We start from the raw sequence: 20,563 nt of genomic DNA, 5'->3' as shown, positions 1-20,563 counted from the left end.
CGAGACAGCCTTTGGCCGCTGCAGGCCGCGTGCAGCTAGAACTCAACGCCATGGTTGCCTGTTCCAACTTCATGGCCTGAACTGCGGTGGCCTGACTGCCCATTACCTGGAGAAGGGGCTGACTGAGGCCCACCTGGTCAGGAGTGGCGGGGCAGGATGCGGAGGATTAGGGAAATAGGTTTTAACATTTCTTCCTTAATTCTGTGCATCCAGAACTGAGTTACGAGGGAATATTGAGGGCAGGTCCATGAGACCAGGGCAGGGAATTTCACACCTGCTTGTGTCAGTGGTGCCAGACATTGTATGTAGAGATTTCTCAGAGGAGCAGATTGTGCCGAGTAAAAACAGTGGGGACTTCTTCAATTATTTATTTTTATTTTTTGGTTTTTCGGCCACACTCGTTTGATGCTCAGGGGTTAGTCCTGACTAAGAACTCAGAAATCGCCCCTGGCTTGGGGGGATTATTTGGGAGCGGGGAATTGAACTGCAGTCCTTCCTTGGCTAGCACTTTCAAGGCAGACACCTTACCTCTAGCACCACCTCGCCGGCCCCATTCTTTAATTATTTTTATGAAATACATTTTCAACTTTTTTTTTGCTAAAAGTTGGTTTATCATTTTGAGCTTAAGCAAAGACATGCACCTCTTTAGTATTAGACAAACACTTTACTAAAAATGTTATTGAGAAACATTCCATTGATCTAGCTTAAAAAAATGTCCATTTCAATGATTCTTACAGCTTCATAAATGTATTGAGTGATTTCTTTTTTTTAATTTATCTTATTTAAACACCTTGATTACATACATGATTGTGTTTGGGTTTCAGTCATGTAAAGAACACCCCCCATCACCAGTGCAACATTCCCATCACCAATGTCCCAAGTCTCCCTCCTCCACACCCGACCCCCGCCCGTACTCTAAACAGGCTCTCCATTTCCCTCATACATTCTCATTATTAGGACAGTTCAAAATGTAGTTATTTCTCTAACTAAACTCATCACGATTTGTGGTGAGCTTCCTGAGGTGAGCTGGAACTTCCAGCTCTTTTCTCTTTTGTGTCTGAAAATTATTATTGCAAGAATGTCTTTCATTTTTCTTAAAACCCATAGATGAGTGAGACCATTCTGCGATTTTCTCTCTCTCTCTGACTTATTTCACTCAGCATAATAGATTACGTGTACATCCACGTATAGAAAAATTTCATGACTTCATCTTTCCTGACAGCTGCATAATATTCCATTGTGTATATGTACCAGTTTCTTTAGCCATTCGTCTGTTGAAGGGCATCTTGGTTGTTTCCAGAGTCTTGCTATGGTAAATAGTGCTGCAATGAATATAGGTGTAAGGAAGGGGTTTTTGCATTGTATTTTTATGTTCCTAGGGTATATTCCTAGGAGTGGTAGGTATAGTTGGATTGTATGGGAGCTCGATTTTCAGTTTTTGGAGGAATCTCCATATTGCTTTCTATAAAGGTTGAACTGGACGGCATTCCCACCAGCAGTGGATAAGAGTTCCTTTCTCTCCACATCCCCGCCAATACTGTTTATTCTCGTTCTTTGTGATGTGTGCCATTCTCTGTGGTGTGAGGTGGTATCTCATCGTTCTTTTGATTTGCATCTTCCTGATGATTAGTGATGTGGAACATTTTTTCATGTGTCTTTTGGCCATTTGTATTTCTTCTTTGTCAAAGTCTCTGTTCATTTCTTCTCCCCATTTTTTCATGCGATTAGATGTTTTTTCTTGTAAAGTTCTGTCAGTGCCTTGTATATTTTGGAGATTAGCCCCTTATCTGATGGGTATTGGGTGAATAGTTTCTCCCACTCAGTGGGTGGCTCTTGTATCCTGAGCACTATTTCCTTTGAGGTGCAGAAGATTCTCAGCTTAATATACTACCGTCTATTAATCTCTGCTTTCACTTGCTTGGAGAGTGCAGTTTCCTCCTTGAAGATGCCTGTAGTCTCAATGTCCTGGAGTGTTTTGTCTATGTGTTGTTCAATATATCTTATGTTTTTGGGTCTGATATCGAGGTCTTTAATCCATTTGGATTTTACCTTCATACATGATGTTAGCTGGGGGTCTAAGTTCAATTTTTTGCAAGTGGCTAGCCAGTTGTGCCAACACCACTTGTTGAAGAGACTTTCCCTGTTCCATTTAGGATTTCCTGCTCCTTTATCAAAAATTAGGTGATTGTATGTCTGGGGAACATTTTCTGAGTATTCAAGCCTATTCCACTGATCTGAGGGCCTGTCCTTATTCCAATACCATGCTGTTTCGATAACTATTGCTTTGTAGTAAAGTTTAAAGTTGGGGAAAGTTATTCCTCCCATATTCTTTTTCCCAATGATTGCTTTAGCTATTCTAAGGGTGATTATTGTTCCAAAAGAATTTCAAAAGTGTCTGATTCACTTCTTTGAAGAATGTCATCGGTATCTTTAGAGGGATAGCATTAAATCTGTATAATGCCTTGGGGAGTATTGCCATTTTGATGTTAATCCTGCCAATCCATGAGCAGGGTATGCGTTTCCATTTCTGCGTGTCCTCTCTTATTTCTTGCAGCAGAGTTTTATAGTTTTCTTTGTATAGGTCCTTCACATTTTTAGTCAAGTTGATTCCAAGATATTTGAGTTTGTGTGGCACTATTGTGAATGGCGTTGTTTTCTTAATGTCCATTTCTTCCTTATTACTATTGGTGTATAGAAAGGCCATTGAATTTTGTGTGTTAATTTTGTAGCCTGCCACCTTGCTATATGGATCTATTGTTTCTAGAAGCTTTTTGATAGATATGTCCTATATATATCAAGTTTCTCTCTCTCTCTTTCTTTGTTAGGTTTGCCAGTGGTCTATCAATCTTGTTTATTTTTTTCAAAGAACCAACTTCTGCTTTCGTTGATCTTTCGGATTTTTTGGGTTTCCACATCATTGATTTCTGCTCTCAGCTTTGTTATTTCCTTCTGTCTTCCTATTTTTGGGTCCTTTTGTTGAGCACTTTCTAGCTGTATGGAATTGTTATGTATCTCATCTTCCACAGCACCAAGTCTATTCTCAGCTTCTGATACCCTGTCCCAGAGCTTATCCATTTTGTCGTTCACTTCGTTTACTGACTTTTTCAGACATGTTAGTTGACATGTTATTTCAGTTTGGAGTTTTGTGATTTCTGTCTTCATATTTTCTTGGTTCTTATTAGTGTTCTGTTCAACTCGATCCATGGTTTATATGAGTTCTTTGAGCATCTTCCATATTGCTAGTCTAAAGTCCTTACCTGAGAGGTTAATTAGTTGGTTGGTCATTATCTGGTCCTCAGAAGTGTCATCTTCATTCTCTATGTCTGATGCTGGCCTGCGTTGTTTCCCCATTGTCACACTTGTATTATGGGTTTTTCTACGTGCTGTGATGGTATTCATTGGCTATATGATGCAGGCAGCACACTCCTCTGGCTCCGCCCTTTCTGGATGGGCCAACTTGCCTCTAAGGGAGGGGAGTCCTCCATGGATGAAGCCTCACACAGGATCAAATCTTAGGCCCGAACACGCAGCAGAGAAGACAGTCCGGGGAGAAATGCTTGCTTCTGTGATCCAGCACAGTTCTTAGTGTGATTTTTTTCTTCTTGTTGCGATGGTGTTCTTTTTTTAGAAAGAACGCAAGGCCGTGTAGCGAAGCGGAGCTAAGTGCTCTGCTGGAGCCTCTTTTCGGCCCACTCCCAAGAGGTTCACGCAAAAGGACAGTAGACAGACACACTCAGGTAGCACTCACAGTTTTTCACAGTCGGGCCCCACTCAGTCAGCAATTTCTTACTCACTCGCTTGCTTGCTGGATAGCTTCAGAATGCAGTTTTTTTGGGGTTCACTTCCCAGGGCTCTGAGGAGAGCTTCAAAAATTCATAAAAGACAGAAAAGCACAGGATAGTGCTCCTTTCAGGTCCTAAGTTTCATCAGTTTCCTCAGAAGCAGCACAGCCTGGCGGGGACTTCGCATGTGAATCAATCAGCACTTCACCTGGCAGACCCCATGGTCAGCCATTTCTTACTCACTCACCTGCTCGCTGGGTAGCTTCAGAATGCAGTTTTTGGGGGTTCGCTTCCTAGGGCTCTGAGGAGAGCTTCAAGAATTCAGAAAAGACAGAGAAGCACGGGACAGGGCTCCCTTCAGGTCCTCAGTTTCCTCAGAAGAAGCACAGCCTGGCGGGGACTCTGCAAGTGAATCAATCAGCACTTCACCTGGCAGTCCCCACAGTCAGCCATTTCTTACTCACCCACTTGCTGGGTAGCTTCAGAATGCAGTTTTTGGGGGTTTGCTTCCCAGTGCTCTGAGGAGAGCTTCAAGGATTCAGAAAAGACAGAGAAGCACAGGACAGGGCTCTCTTCAGGTCCTCAGTTTCCTCAGAAGAAGCACAGCCGGGTGGAGCCTCCCCAAGTGAATCAATCAGCACTTCACCTGGTCAGCCATTTCTTACTCCGTATATTAAAATGTATAAAATATTTTCTATATTGGATCATGAGCACATATTTGTTTGATGAACCATTGAAAACCATGAACAAATGAAACTAAAGAAGGAAGATTAAATAAAATATACCAACAATATAATAATGAATTAATATTCAGAAAACTTCCCACAAATATATCACAAATCCAGATCCCTTTTTTGTTGAACTTCATAGAATCTTTCTATAAAAACAAACACAATTTCTTAGAAAATAAAAGGGAAGAATACATTCCATTCACCACCTATGGACAAACAGAGAAGTGCTGTTTCCCTGCATTTGAAATAGGTGAGCAACAATGCCTTCCACTTTGGCTTCCTCTCACTATTCCTCTTTGACCTCACCCAGTACAACAATGGGATTATACCTGTGCTTTTCCAGAAGCAATGCTTCCCTTGTTCATACCTCAAAGGGGACACACTTGGGAATCCTGCATTGACCCCAAAAGCTCTGGAATGGCTTGGCTTCTCCCAACCACATCTTCCTAATTATAATTTAATCCTAGCTCTAATCACCTATTCCCACAAGAAAAAACATACAAAGGTAGCCATGGTAGTAAGAAATAATAGAAACCCAAATCATACCTGGACAAGAGGAAAGTCTGTTTGTGTAGGTTGCTTTGTAACCCTTAGAGGAAACTATAAACAACCAAATATGTTGGGATAGCTCCAGTAATTTACATGCCAAAGAAATTCTTTAAGATTCATGGAAGATTTATTAAGTGAGACACTACAGGCCATGGAATCTATAAGCATCTTCAATGATTCAATACCACTGGCCAATTAAATAGATGCAGATATACAGGTGGAACTACATCAAACTAGGAAGCAAACTAGGACCAGGCAGCAGAGTGATAGCAAACTGAGAAGGGCTTTTGCCTTGCATGCTGCTGACCCAAAGCAGACCCGGGTTTGATCCCTGGCAATCCTTATAGTCCCCTGAGCCTGCCACAAGTTATTTCTGAGGGCAGAGTCAGGAGTAACTCCAGAGCACCACGGGTGTGGCCCCAAAACAAAAACAAAGCAAGCAAAAAAACCCAAACAACAATATAAAGAAACAATGAACAGAATTAAAATACACCCCACAAATTGACAGATAATATTTCATACAAATACTCTGAAAAAGGGTTAATATTCAAGATGTATAAAGCACTTTATAAGAAAAAAAATCAACAATCCCACCAAAAATGGAAAAAAGATATAGAAATATGGTCCACGAAAACATGCAGATGGCTAAAAGGTATATGAAAAAATGTCCTGTGTCACTTATACATAAAGATTTTTAAATTCAACAAAGTATCCTCTCACATCAGTTAGTCTGGCAGACATCACAAAGAGCAAAAACAATGTGTTGTTCTGGATGTAGAAGAACAAGTATTATTCTCTAATGCAGGAGTGTCAACTGGTACAGTCTTTTAGAAAATAACATTTTTTTTCTTCAAAAAACTAGGAATTAAGCCTCAATATGGCCCAATCGTATTAGTTCTTAGCATAAACCTCAAAGGCCCAAATAATATTAACAAAAAAGATATTTGGACTCCTATATTTATTTCATCACTATTTACATATCAAAATCTGGAAACAATCTAAGTACCCACAAACTGACTTGCTAAAGAAATGATAGTACATATACACAATAGAATATTGTTTATATATATAAATATAGAATATATTTATCTTTTAAAAAAGATAAAATCATTCAATTTGGGACCAGAGATAGTACAGCAGTAGGGCATTTGCCTTGCATGTGGTTGTCCTAGGACGGATCTGGGTTTGATTCCTGGTATCCCATATTGTCCCCCAATCCTGCCAGGAGCGATTTCTGAGCTCAGAGCCAGGAGAAACCCCTGAGCACCACTGGGTATGATCCAAAAAGAAACAAAAAAAAATCATTCAATTTGCTGCTAAAAGATAAGTCCAGGATGTGTCATGGAAAGTAAAATTATAAAGGAGGAGAGAAACATACATAAAATGATCTGTCTCATATGTGTGATATAAAGAAACAAGGTAATAACAAATGCCCAAAGGCAATAGGAAATTTCTTCAGTAAAAAGTTGAAAGTGGAGTGGCCTGAGGTTTCTGAGACAATGGTGGAAGGAAGCAGACATTCTTGTGGAGGGTGTGATGCTGGAATTTATTTTGTTATTAATTACTTTATTCAAACACTGTGGATACAAGGTTGATTATAATATAGTTGTATCTTTTTTCCCACAGATACAAAATTAATGATGATGAGTTTTAATCATACAATGTACAGCATCTTCCTTCACCAGTGTAATTTCCTACCAATGCCCCCAATTTCCAGCACTTCCTCCTGACTGTCTATGGGGAAGACAGTTTTCATTTCTCTCTCTCTCTCTTTATATATATATATATATATATATCATATTTTAATCCTTCCATTTTAGACACTGTGGTTTTCAATATTGTTAGTGAGAGGTATCATGACTATCACTTTATCTCCTTTCAGTACCCAATTCTTGTCCAATTAATCATTTCCAACTATCATTGTCACAGTGGTCTCTTCTCTGCCCTAACTGCACTCTCCCACTATTAGTGGAAGCTTGATATTATTGACTGGTCTTTCTAGCATTTATTTCTATTGTCTTTTATATTATTTCTATACTATCTTTTCCCTTATATCCCACAAATGAGTGAGAAAATTCTATGTCTAACCATCTTCCTCTGAATCATTTTGCTAAACATAATATTCTTCATATCCATTTATATATTAAGAAAGTTCATGACTTCATTTTACACAATCTGTGTAGTATTTCATTGTGTAGATGTACCATTATTTCTTTATCCACTTATCTGTTCTCGGCATTTTAGTTTTCTGGCTCTGCTGAATAATGTTGTGATGAACACAGGAGTGCAGAGGACTTTTCTACGTTGTGTTTTTGAGTTCCTAAGATATTTTCATAAGAGTAAAAACATGGTCATATGTAAGATCACATTCTAGCTTTTTGAGGAATATCCATATTGTTTTCCATAAAGGCTGGGACAGTTGGCAATTTCACGAGCAGTGAATGTGCATCCCTTTCTCCTTGATTCTATGCCAGTACTGGTTGTTCTTGTTCTTTGTGGTGTGTGCAGGTTTCTATTGTGTGAGATGATACCTCATTGTTGTAATGATTTGCATCTCTCTAGTGATTAATGATATGGAATAATTTTTAATGTATTTTTGTCATCTGAATTTCTTCTTTGAGGAAATGTCTGTTGATATCTTCTCCCCATTTTTGGTACTAAATCCTTGTATATTTTGGATATTAATGCCTTATCAGTTGGTTACTGGGTGAAAATTTTCTCCCATTCCTTGAGTAGTCTTTGTATCACAGTCACAATTTACTTTGAGGTGTAGAAGCTTAGTTTAATGTAGTTCCATTTGTTTATGTTTGCTTCCACATGTTTGACTAATCATAGTACATTCCTGAAGCTGCCTTTAATTTCAATGTTATGGAGTGTTATCCCTAAATTTCCTCTATGTACCATATGGTTTCAGGTCTGGCTAATTCTATAGCAAGTACATCCAGTACTATATTAAATAGAAGTGGTGAGAGAGGGGCAAAGTTCTCTTGTGCCAGATCTCCTTAGAAAGTTGTTTAGTAGTTACTCATTGAGTATAAGACTTGCCATAAATTTGTGGTAAATGACTTTTCTATTTTGAGGAAGGTTCATTCAATTCACATCTTGTTCAGTTCAAAATCCTTTTTTTTTTTTTGGTTTTTGGGTCCACTCAGCAATGCTCAGGGGTTACTCCTAGCTATGCTTAGAATTGCTCTGGCAGGCTCGGGGGATCATATGGGATGCTGGATTCGAACCACAGTCCTTCTGCATGCAAGGCAAAGACCTTTCCTCCATGCTATCTCTCTGGCCCCCAAAATCCATTTTTTAGTCCAATATCTTGTTGAGAGTCTTTATCATGAATGGATGTTGGATCTTGTCAAGTGCTTTCTCCACATTTATTGATATTATTATATTATTCATATATATTTTTGCTGTAATAGTGTATTAATCATTAATCTTGGGCAAGTAGAACTCTCACAAAGAAGCATTCAACAGCCATTTTGGGAGAGTAACTCCATTTATTGTAGGTGGGAAATGGATATTAATATTAGGGGAGAGTAGGATATGGACTCTGTGTCAGCCTATCAGATAGGATGTGAGAGGGAATTAAAACAGGGTGTATGCTTCTGTGTTTAGAAAATACAAAGTAATGGGATTAGGGAAAGCAGGGTGTGTGCTCTGGGTATTAACAAAAAGGGTGTGCTTGGGGCATGAGAGATAGACGGTGGTAGGGCATTTGCCTTACAAATGACTGACCTAGAAAGGGCTACCTGGGTCGATACCCTGTATCCCATATGGTCCCCTTTCAAGGGCTATTTCTGAGCATAGAGCTAGAAGTAACCCCTGAGTGCCGCTGGGTGTGGCCCAACTCCCCCCAAATAAAAATAAAAAATGGGTGTGTGCTTAAGCTACACCAGCCTGTGGCATAGCAAACATGCCAGGGCACCTAGGTGGAGCATGCTGATGCTGAGGTAGGGCAATGCTCATGTTTATGACCTCTGACAGCAAGGATGTGTGTGTGAAGAGTAAATGTCCCTGATGTCAGCCTAGATCTCCATAGTGCATGACCACCAAGAGGGCGGCAAAGCCTGGAGGATCATGAGAACCTTGCTCTGTGGAGAGACCAGGAGAGGTGACCCTGACCATTACATGGCACAGGTGTTCCTGGGCATCTCCAGGACATGGAGGAAGAGCTAACACTCAAGTACGGAGTGAATCACATGCTCATTCTCTTAGTGCCCATCACTCTGTGCATGGTTGTGGTGGTGACCATCATCATGTCTGTGGACTTCTACATGGAAAATAGCAGGGAGCTTATCTACACCCCATTCACCAAGGACATGTCCTCTGTGGGCCAGTGCCTGCTCAACTCTGTGCTCAACATCATGATCAGCATCATTTAGCGTATGATCTTCTTGAGCTGTTGAATTCTATTTGCTAGTATTTTGTTGAATATCTTTCCATCTATATTCATCAGGAATATTAGCCTGTAATCATCTTTCTTCGTGGTACATCTGTCTGCCTTTGTTTCCAGGGTAATGTTAGCTTCATAGAAACCGGAGTATTTCCATTTCTTCAATTTAATGGAAGAACCTGAAAAAGGTTGGCAGTAGGTCCTCTTTAGGCTTTGAAATAATTCACTAATGAAATCATATGGACCTGGGCTTTTGTTATTGGGAATCCTTTTGGTTATCATTTCAATTTCCTTAGTAATATAGGTCTTCTTCAAGTATTCCAGGTATTATTTGTTCTAATTTAGGAAGTTATAGGAGTCCAAGAATTTGGGGCCGGTGAGGTGGCACTTGAGGTAAGGTGTCTGCCTTGCAAGCGCTAGCCAAGGAAGGACCGTGGTTCAATCCCCCAGCATCCCATATAGTCCCCCCAAGCAAGGGACAATTTCTGAGCACTTAGCCAGGAGTAATCCCTGAGCATCAAACAGCTGTGCCCCCCCCCAAAAAAAAGCCCCCCCCCCAAAAAAAGAATTAATCTATTTCTTTCAGGTTCACTTGTTTTGTGGTATAAAGATTCTCAAAGAAATCTCAGATTATTCTTTGAATTTCTTTAGTATATGTAGTGACATCCCCTTTTATTTCTGATTTAATTTATTTTGTTCCTCTTCCTTTTGTTGTGACTCTTGTTAATGGTTTATTAACCTTATTTATTTTTCAAAGAAATAATTATTGCTTTTTTTGCTCTTTTGGGTTGTTTTTTTCTGTGGTCAGTTCATTTTGTACTCAAAATTATATTAGTTCCCTCATCAAGGTAGCTTTTCACTCATTTTGCTTGCCACTCTCCAATTTCTTAAGCTGTATCATTAAAGTATATATGTAGGCTTTTTTTTTCTGATAAATGCTTGTCAAGCTAGGAATTTTCCTCTTAGTGCTGCTTTGCTGTGTCTCACAAATCCAGATAATTTGGGTTTTATTTATCATTTGTTTTTAGTAATCTTTTGTTTTCCTCTTTGATTGCTCCCTGACTTGATTGTTCAATTGTATGCTGTTAAATTTCCCAATGTTAAAGCTGTTTCTGTTTCTGTTTCTGTTTGTAATTCTTACTTTCTCTTGAGTCTTATTGGCTGTCAATTTCATGGTCTCTTTGAGTTCTTGAACAGCCTTAACATTTCCTCTCTAAAGTTCTGATCATCAAGGCTATAAGTGGCTGATGTTAGTTGAATCTTCAGAGCTACCATCTTCATTCACAAGGTATTGAGGGCTTCTGTGTTTTCTCATTGTGACCTTTGTAGTGTGGCATTGTTTTTATATGTTGTAGTGGGGCTTTTTGACTAGAAGAAATGTGTGACTGTAGAATGAAGCAGAGCAACACACTCTTCTCTGGCTCAGTTCAGTTCAAAATCCTTTTTTTTTTTGGTTTTTGGGTCCACTCAGCAATGCTCAGGGGTTACTCCTAGCTATGCTTAGAATTGCTCCTGGCAGGCTCGGGGGATCATATGGGATGCTGGATTCGAACCACAGTCCTTCTGCATGCAAGGCAAAGACCTTACCTCCATGCTATCTCTCTGGCCCCCAAAATCCATTTTTTAGTCCAAATGCTGCCCACAGCCTGCAGCAGCCACTCCTGCCTGTCACTGAATGCCAACAGTTCTTTTTTTTCCTTCCAGCCATTCTATTACCTGGGCACATTAACCTCAGTTCCGTTCAAAAATTGATGCTAGAATATTGGTATGTAGAAAACACTAACATTAATAGTTTTGTGAACACAGCCTAAAATTAAAAAAAAAAAAAAGGCGCAACAGGCCTTTTTTTTTTTAAATTGATAGGATAAATCTAAAGGTCTTCATAAAGTAGATAAGTTCTGGAATAGCAACAACTTTATTTTTTTTTATTAATTTTGGTATCCCAAAGAAGACTCAGTGTACTCAGAGCACACACACAATGATACTATGCAACCTAGACCAATTAGTTCATTGGTCTCCTACAAATTTTGTGATGTATATGCCTTATGGTACTGGGGGTAACTAGAGCATCTCCAACTGTGTTCAGAAATTCATGAGATCCTCAATTCAAACCTGGGTACTAGAGCATTTTCTCAATGTAGTACAGTGAGATATTACACTGTACTCCAGAACAATTTTTAAAAAACACAATGTTTGAGAATTTAATTTGACCAGCCTTTAAATTTATTATTAAGCTAAAGTAAGGGGCCTGAGCAAAAGTGCAGCAGGAGTGCATTTGTCTTGCACACAGCTGACTCATGACGGGCCACAGTTTGATCCCCTGATCCCTTATGGTTCTCCAAGCCAGGAGTGATTTCTGAGTGCATAGTCAGGAATAACCCCTGAGTGTCACCAGGTGTGGCCTAAAAAAATAAATAAATACAGTTAAAGTAATCAGAGTGTAGTGTTTAGTTAAAAAAAACTCTAATGTGGAATAGAAAGAATAGCAAAACCAGATACAACCATAAATAGTAATTGCTTTTTAACAAGATTCAAAGTAACTTAATGAAGAAAAAATTAATTCTTCATAAAATTCTATAGCAATTGGAGAGTCACATGCAAATAAAATAACCTTAGTTAATATCTTCAGTATTATATAAAAACAATAGATAATTGACAGAAAAATAAAATCTAAAACTACAGAATAGAAAAAATAGGAAAGCATCCTTGCTAACTTGATTAGAAAATGTTTTCTTATAAATAACACCAAAGATGCAATTCAAAGAAAATCTTAATAAAGTAAACTTCATTAAACTTAACATAGCTTCTAAAAATATTATCAAGGAAATAAAAAAAATTTAACCACAATTTATAAAACAACACACCAAAGTTACATAACTCGTAAAAATCTTATATCCAGAATATGCACAGTACATATATATTATGTAACACAAAATACAGAATATTCAAAATACATATTATTCCAAAAGAATAAAACAAATAATCTAATTAATAAAAAGGTATCATATTTGCATAAGCATTTCAATAGATATATTTAAATACTCAACCAGGCAGATGAAAAGATGATCAACATTATGAGTTATTAAGGATAAGCGAATGCAAGCTATCTTAAGTTATTACTATACATGAATCCTATTACTATAAATGTTACAGACTGACATTTGTTGGCAATATTGGCAAACTTTGCCAAGAGTTTGCAAAGTTGATCTTTCTGTAGCTTGTGTGCACTGCTGTTGAGAATGCAATACAAACAGAATGACCCATTCGAGGCTCTCTACTCTTTGTACTTTTTGATCCTAGACAGTTCTTAGTTGACAGTCATTAACTATCCTTAGTGCTGATAATAAAATTCCCTGTAGCTGTTCATTAGTTAACCCAAGCCAATTACACATATAAACTACCTTGTACATACATGATGCAAAGGGGAAGAAGTTATTATGATTCACAATCTATTATCTATGGATCTATGGATGTTATAGATTGAAATAAATATACATTTTCTTTCCTTGAGAGTGAGAGTGAGGATAGAACCACAACTTAATGATCCTTCTACTCACTGCTAGTATTAGACCATCTTAAATTATTTTGTTACCCTAACAGTTTTTCTATTTTCATAAGGAAGAAATTTTGAATTTTTCTTAAAACACAGTGGCGTTAAAAAGAAACTTCTTCTAAATATTATGGCACCAAGGAAAAATAGGCAGCAATTTTGTCTTTTGTTGAACAAATCAAATTAATTAAATTTTTCTTTTGCCAAATTAAATGGATTAATTTTTTCTACTACTTGAAGACAAAGTAGTCTAGATTTATAAAAGAGGAGGAAGGGATAATTTAAGAAAGAGGGAAGTGGCAGAAGTAACATAAAATGTGCCATCTAGTTGGGTCCTTGGTAGTTGTCCCTAAGGTAAGAGATATGTGATCCTTGAGGATTTGGAATGTTTTGTTCACAAATCACTCTGTGAAAATACCTCTGAATTTAAAAGGAAAGGAAAAACTTTTTTTTAGGTTTCTGTCAATGATGAGGCAAGATCTCATGGGACCTACAAAATGTGGTTTATGTCAGAGCCTTATTTTTTGTTGTTATTCCTGTCTCAAGTGACTAAAGGTTAGAGACACAGAAGGGTAGATAAAACATGGCTTAAGAGATACAAAGGAACTAGGTGGATCCCGGAAAAGAGATTGTGGGGGGTGGATGACAGGAAAGAATTGTAACAACTTGAGGAATATTTGGAGAACATTCCATCCCATTTTACAAATGATGCTGTAGTTCTCTTTTCATTAGTCATTAGAAGAAATGGTACAATATGTAGATAATAGCAGGAACACATAAGTTCTTTGTAGAATAGTGTAATTGATCAGATTCTGATAAATTGTACAAAAGAAGAGAGCAGAGGCAGAGTGAACTAAGATAAATGAAAGGTATTTGGAAGCTTTAAAGGATGTAGAATAAGAAGTCAAATGTCAGGAATGAGCAGTGAATAGGAATAGTACAATAGATAAAAGAAATGAGGATGGTGACATTTGGTCTTGGAAAACAAGTGTATCATAGAACACAGTGCTAATGCCAGTTGAGTACCAAAGTAGAAAATGATTTTCTCTCAGTGGTGACAGGAAACTGTATGCTTATACAATCAATTTCAATACAATAAGAGGATAGTAATATTTCAGTGGCAAAAAAAGACAAAGAAAACCATGTTGCATTTCAAACATAAAGGAGCAACTATTAAAAAATTCAATAGTTGTGCTCCAAGGGGTGTAGTCAAGGCAAATTATTACGTTTTACAGAAATTATGCAAAACAATAAGCAAAAGCAATCTATAAAGAAGAGTGAAGGGAAAAGCAATGAAATAGTGTTTGCTAAGCAGGATTGCATCCCTTACTCTCTCTATACCACTGGGGCTCATTCTCCATTTCTTTACCAGAGTGTCCTTTAGGGAGGAGATTTGGGACATTGATGATGGTAATGTTGTACTGGTGAAGGGGGTGTTCTTTACATGACTGAAACCCAACTACAATCATATTTGTAGTCAAGGTGTTTAAATAAAGAAATTAATAAAAAAGAATTTAAAGCAGAAGTACTTGCTGAATCATTAATTTCACATAAAAGTTGCTCATTTGCTTATCTCAATTAAGAGATTATTATTTAAGTTTCATTTTATTGCTCTCAAATCACAGAAAACATGATGTTTTCATGAATTAAATAAGAAAACAACAATAAAACGTGGTACCAAAGTTAAGAAGCCTCTGTATAGAATTATATTAAAAAAATCAAAGACATAGTTGAATAAAAACATTACTATCTGTCAGATAATAATATGTAAAATTGGATTTAAAGCCTAAGGTAAGTAACAGACATTATTTCTATAAATATATGATCATGATGATGTAATAGGATATATAAAAATTAACATCAAGAGGAAACTTATTTATATAAGCAGGTGAGAGGAAAGGAGAGCATTGGATTTGTCAAGTTAACAAGAACATGCCAGGGGGCGGAACAATAGCACAGCGGTAGGGCATTTGCCTTGCATGCGGCCAACACAGGACAGACCTCGGTTGGATTCCCAGCATCCCATATGGTCTCCCAAGCCTACCAGTAGCGATTTCTGAGCACTGAGCCAGAAGAAACCCCTGTTTGCCACTAGGTGTGACCCAAGAACAAAAAACAAAAACAAAAAAACAGCAACAAAAAATGCCAATTGCACTGTCTTGGCAAATTTTTACTTACTTCCTACTGATGAATAATGCGTCATAGATATTGTTTTTATGGGATCTAGGAATTGCTATATGCTCTCATTTGCTTGTACATATTCCCAAAACAGGAATTTTCTAAATGAAAACCATTTCCAATAGTTTGGAAACTGGAATATGAATACAATTTCAAAAACTTCCAGGGACAGGTTTATAGTCACTCTTAAGTCATTAGTCAGGATTTTGTGATCACCACGTTTCATAGCAAATAATGCTGCTTTAAGAGACCACCAGCTTCTAGATTTCTTTAGGATTACTTAATTTTTCCCAAATGAACCATCTGACTTCTATCATTAATATAATATTTTATTAAAGTGGCTTTTGGCAGAAGTATACATCAACTCTTCTCTTTGATAAATTGTGGCTGCTTTTTAAGTTTTAACACTTCCTATCAATCTGTATATTGTCTTGTTATCTATATACACTATTCAAATTTTTCCTCCAATGTTAATTTTTTTTTGAGCCATACCTGATGACTCTCAACGGTTACTCCTGGCTATGTGCTCAGAAATTGATCCTGGCTTGGGGGACCATATGGGTTCCTGAGGGATCAAACTGCTGTCCATCCTAGGTTAGCATTGGCAAGGCAGACACCTTACACTCCATGCCACCACTTCGGTCCCAATGTTCATATTTTAATGGATTTTATTTAAAGCTGATAAATTATCCTTGTGAATTAGAGAAAGCTGTAAATACCAACAGTTCATCTCTCTCTCTGTCTTAGTCATTCTGTGAGCTATTATTTTTGGTTCATGAATAATACAAGGCAATGGCTATATGCTCCTCTGAACATTGTTATTGTCAAGAGTGGCCACTGAACACAGAGTCAGGAGAAAGACCTAAACACAGAAATCTTGGCCAAATTTTTTGTTTGTTTGTTTTTTGGGCTACACCTGGGGTTACTCCTGGCTCTGCTCTCAGAAATCTCTCCTGGCATGGGGGATCATATGGGACACTTGGGGATTGAACTGCAGTCCATCCTAGGTCAGCATGTGCAAGGCAAATGCCCTACCACTGCACCACTGCTCTGGACCTGGTCAAAAATGTTTTTAAATAAAAAGTTTTTAAAGAACATGCATAAACATTATTTTAACAATAGACCTATTTTATAAGAATAAATAAAGATCAAATGAATTTATGTGCAAGGAATCCTTCATACTGTAACATATAACAATATCAATTATAGTTTAAATATAGAAAATTTTGTAGTGATTTTAGAATCCTAGTAAAGGCATTCTTATTATATGTAAATTATGTTTATAATTTAGTGGTAAAATCTAATTTTAGAAAGTCATCACATATTTCCTATTAAATGCAAGTACTAATAAAGTATTTTAACTTGCATTTAGTATGTACTATAAAATAGTACTTATTAAATTAAACTTACCATTTTCAATGCTTTCAACACAATTGAGAATAAAAAAAATTTGGACCCTAGAATTTTGGAGCTCCTGATTAGGGAAGAAACTTGAGAGATCACCAATCAGTGGCAAAAGGAGAATGGTTAATACCAGGATAGCAGAAGTGAGCACCTGGGAGCAAGTAGGAGGCAATTCATTCAAGTTTTGGAGGTCACGGATAGCTTTATGGAAAAACACTGCCACAAAATGCAATAACAATTATATGAAGGAAGTAGGCCAGAGAAAATAAAACACGGAAGTTTTTTTTTAAGATCTCAAGATAATATAAAGCATCTTCCAGGATGTAGCATTGAGTGACATTGCAGGTGGAAAAAGAATGTGAGTAGATGGAGGAGTGGGTTAGAATAAAGAAATGCACTTAAAATTAGGACTGGAGGGAGGTTGGCATTGGTGGTGGGTTTGGTCTTGAAATATTGTCTAAATCTCAACTATAAATAACTTTTTCAATCATAATGGCTTAGATATTTTTTAAATGTAGGACTGAAGAAAAACAACATATATACAAGGTAGAATTCTACAAGAATACCTCATACCTCATATAAAACTGTATCACTCTGAGTACAGAAAAAGGGCTGAAAATCCAGAAAGAGGGAGACCATTTAGGAAGAAATCTCAAAAAAACCATTGATAAATATAATGGCCTGAACTTAGATAATGCATTGGGAGATATAAGAAATGTTGCTTCAAGCAATACTAGGTGATAGGATCAGTAAGACTGGATTGATCTGTTAGCTGGCAAAGGAAATAAACAATAGATGGTGTTTTCTCAAAAAGACTTGTAAATATAGGTCCATCATAGATCAGTGAAATAGAGGTTTCTCCCTTGTTCCAAATGGAGAACTTTGCTTTGAAACTTTATGTAAGTTGAAATGATGTAAAGTGAAGAAGCAATTAACTATAGGGTTTTTTTTCTTCCAACATTCACTTTATCAAACGACTTAGTGGAATGGAAAAGCCTTTTCCAGGGACAAACCTACATCTCAGCACTGCCTTTGCAACAAGAGCTGTCTTCTCTGGCAAATTCCTGAATTCCCTCCAGGCCGAAGCCTTCTACAATTATGTCTAGAATTACTTGAAATTGTTAACAGTAGAAATCAGTTCTATGGAATCAGGAATCAGTGATGCAGTCACATTCTGATAAGGGTAAGGAAAAGTCCCAGGAACCGATGCACAGTAGCACACTTCTAACTAGAAGAATAAGGTGTTAGCTGGGACTCCTGCCCTTAGAAGAAAGCCTTTTATCAACAATAGAGCCCAAAGCATCATTTGGAAAATTATTCTGTGGTTCATGAGATAAGTTCAGAATTATGTGCCTTGGTCTATATATAGTCTTATCGACGACATCAGATCTTGTGTTCTGTGCCATTCCTTTCAGTCTTAAGGCTAATCTATCTTGAGTCTACATGAATATGTAAGCCCAATGTCAAAGTCAACAGACCTTTGTTTTTACCCCACTTTATTGTTTTTCTCTTCTTTAAACAAAACCACGTAACTTGAACTATCTAGTTCCGCCTCTCAAATAGGAAATAAGGGAGGGTACCAGGACCACTATGTAGTAAGCTAGACACACAAGGGACCACTTACTCTAGCAGTCTGGGGGGGGGTGTGAGGGTGGGGAAATGCGATGCAGGATGAGAACGGGGGTGGAGGAAGGACAAATTTGGTGATGGTAATTCCCCTGATTCAATGTTATATGTACCTAAAATACTACTGTGGAAGATATATAAGCCAATATGGTCAAAATAAAAATTATATATAATAAAAAAATGACAGATGTGAAGTTACAGGTACTAGATATTGATGTGTTCTCTAGTGGCTGAGTCTGTGGTGGGATGAGGGTCAAGACTGAAAGGGTGTTGAGAGGGGGCAATTAGAGGGCTTCCCATAGCTGGTGGGGAGTTCTCTTCCCAGGAATGAGCACCCAAGTAATAGAGCAGGATACTTTCCTGGCTTTCTGATTTCGGGTAGAAATTTAGGGTAGAACTAACACATTGTTCTTCTTTCTGTGCCTTCCTTTCTACAAATCCTGCTGGTGACCGACAGTTGTGCCATACGGGCACTGAAAGCAATTGTTGAGGCAGCAGAAAATGGCAGGAGTGTTCAGACAACGCAAACGAAGACAATTGTTTGGATCTTCTGACATCCCCTGGAAATTTTTACCAAGTGGTTATCAAACTGATGAGATGGGCCTCTTCCTCAGTATTCCTTTCCCACCATTAGGCTTAGGCTTCCATCTCCCTGATCCTAACCTTCAACCCTCCCTTTCTCTTCCACCTCCTGATACTCTGTTTACCCAGTTTCTCATTTTCTTTTTCCATTTCCACGGGGTGTTTTCACCTTCACCAGCCCACTCACCCACCCTCAATCTCACCCGTTATCCACGCAACTGAATTTCCTGTGTTCCATGGCAGGGCAATCGTGACAAACTATCCTGTTGTAATGCTTACGCAAATTTCAAAGAAGGCAGCAGAGCTCTTGGACAGCTCAAACCCTTGCCTGTAAGTCCTTCCCCAAAGTGTTTATTTGGAGGTAAAAGCTGGGTGGTATTCTGCACTCAGCCACACATTGGCTAGAGCAAAACACTCCCTACCAACGTCTGTGCTAAAAGTAGCATTTCTATACTATCATGAAATGGTCCTTGCAAGTGAAGACTTGAGACTCTTTTTTCTCATATGCTTTTTGATAAGATGGTCTTATTGTTAACCTAGAGTAAAACTTTTAAGCTTCCCAGAAACTTCCCTCCCAATGAAATCTATGGAATTATTACAAGTAATACCTAAAATTTAACATAGTATTCACATACAGTGAAAGCAGGATTGTTATGATATAGTACAGGGGGCTCCTCTTGGCACTCTGCTCAGGGGTCACTCCTGTTGGCACTCACAGGGACTACAAACAGTGCTGAGATTGAACCAGCAGCAAAGAGCTTCTGTTTTTACAATAATAAGGCAGAAAGTCTGAGTACAGTTTTGAGGTTCTGGAACCCAGAACTACAACAGTGTGCAATCTCTGCTACACATCTAAGTGTGTATAGCACCATCACTCAAGTGTGTGTACCCCATAGCCCTTGAGAAATATAAGCAGAATGTATGTAGACATCACAAATAAGGAGCATGGACTCCAGGTGAACAAGAGTGTGACCACCACAACCCAAGCATGTGCAATTCCCTTTACTCCCACAAGAAAATAAAGGAGTGAGGGAAAAATATGGACCAGTGAAGAGGGACACTATAGAAAAATCTTTCTGATGCTATAGATAGATCTCAGTATGACATAAATTCTTCACAGTTGTGACTACTTTACACAAGGAACCCAAGTGGGAAAAATCAATATTAACTCTCATTTTTGTATAGTAAGATGATCTCTTGTAGGAGACCACTGGAAAACATACAATCCAAGTATTATAAAACAATTACCACTGTACCTTAGAGTTTGTTAAATGAGCATTTGGTGGTTGGCCTTGCATTTCTTGACTTCTCTAGGCAGATGGAGAAGTGATAAAAGTAGTATCATTATGAGCAACATTTTAAGACAATTTTGGAATATAAAAGTATTAGTGATTTCCAAGATGACAAATAAACTGTTTTTTATATTTTTTTAAATGCTAAGTAAACATTGAGTTTGGGGAGGGTCAACAAAAAGCTCACACTTGCTCAGATTACATTCAAATACTATTTTGACACCTGAAAGATCATTGTAGGAAAAGGCAGAAATCTGAAAATAGAATTGGTGAGGGTAACACTAAAGTATTATTCTGAGAATAAAGCAGTTGTGGAAGGAATAGTATGTATAAAATCACTCTTGAAATCAGCAGTGAAACAAATGAGCTTAAAATCTCAAATATATAACATGAAGTTTGCTCCTTTCTCCATGTCTCCCAGCTTCTTCATCTGGAACCAAATCCTGAGAGACAAGTGTACTGTGTAACCATACTAC

This window comes from Suncus etruscus, chromosome 4 (genome assembly GCF_024139225.1).
Source record: "Suncus etruscus isolate mSunEtr1 chromosome 4, mSunEtr1.pri.cur, whole genome shotgun sequence".
Lineage (NCBI taxonomy): Eukaryota > Metazoa > Chordata > Mammalia > Eulipotyphla > Soricidae > Suncus > Suncus etruscus.
Note: the sequence above shows the minus strand (reverse complement) of the source record.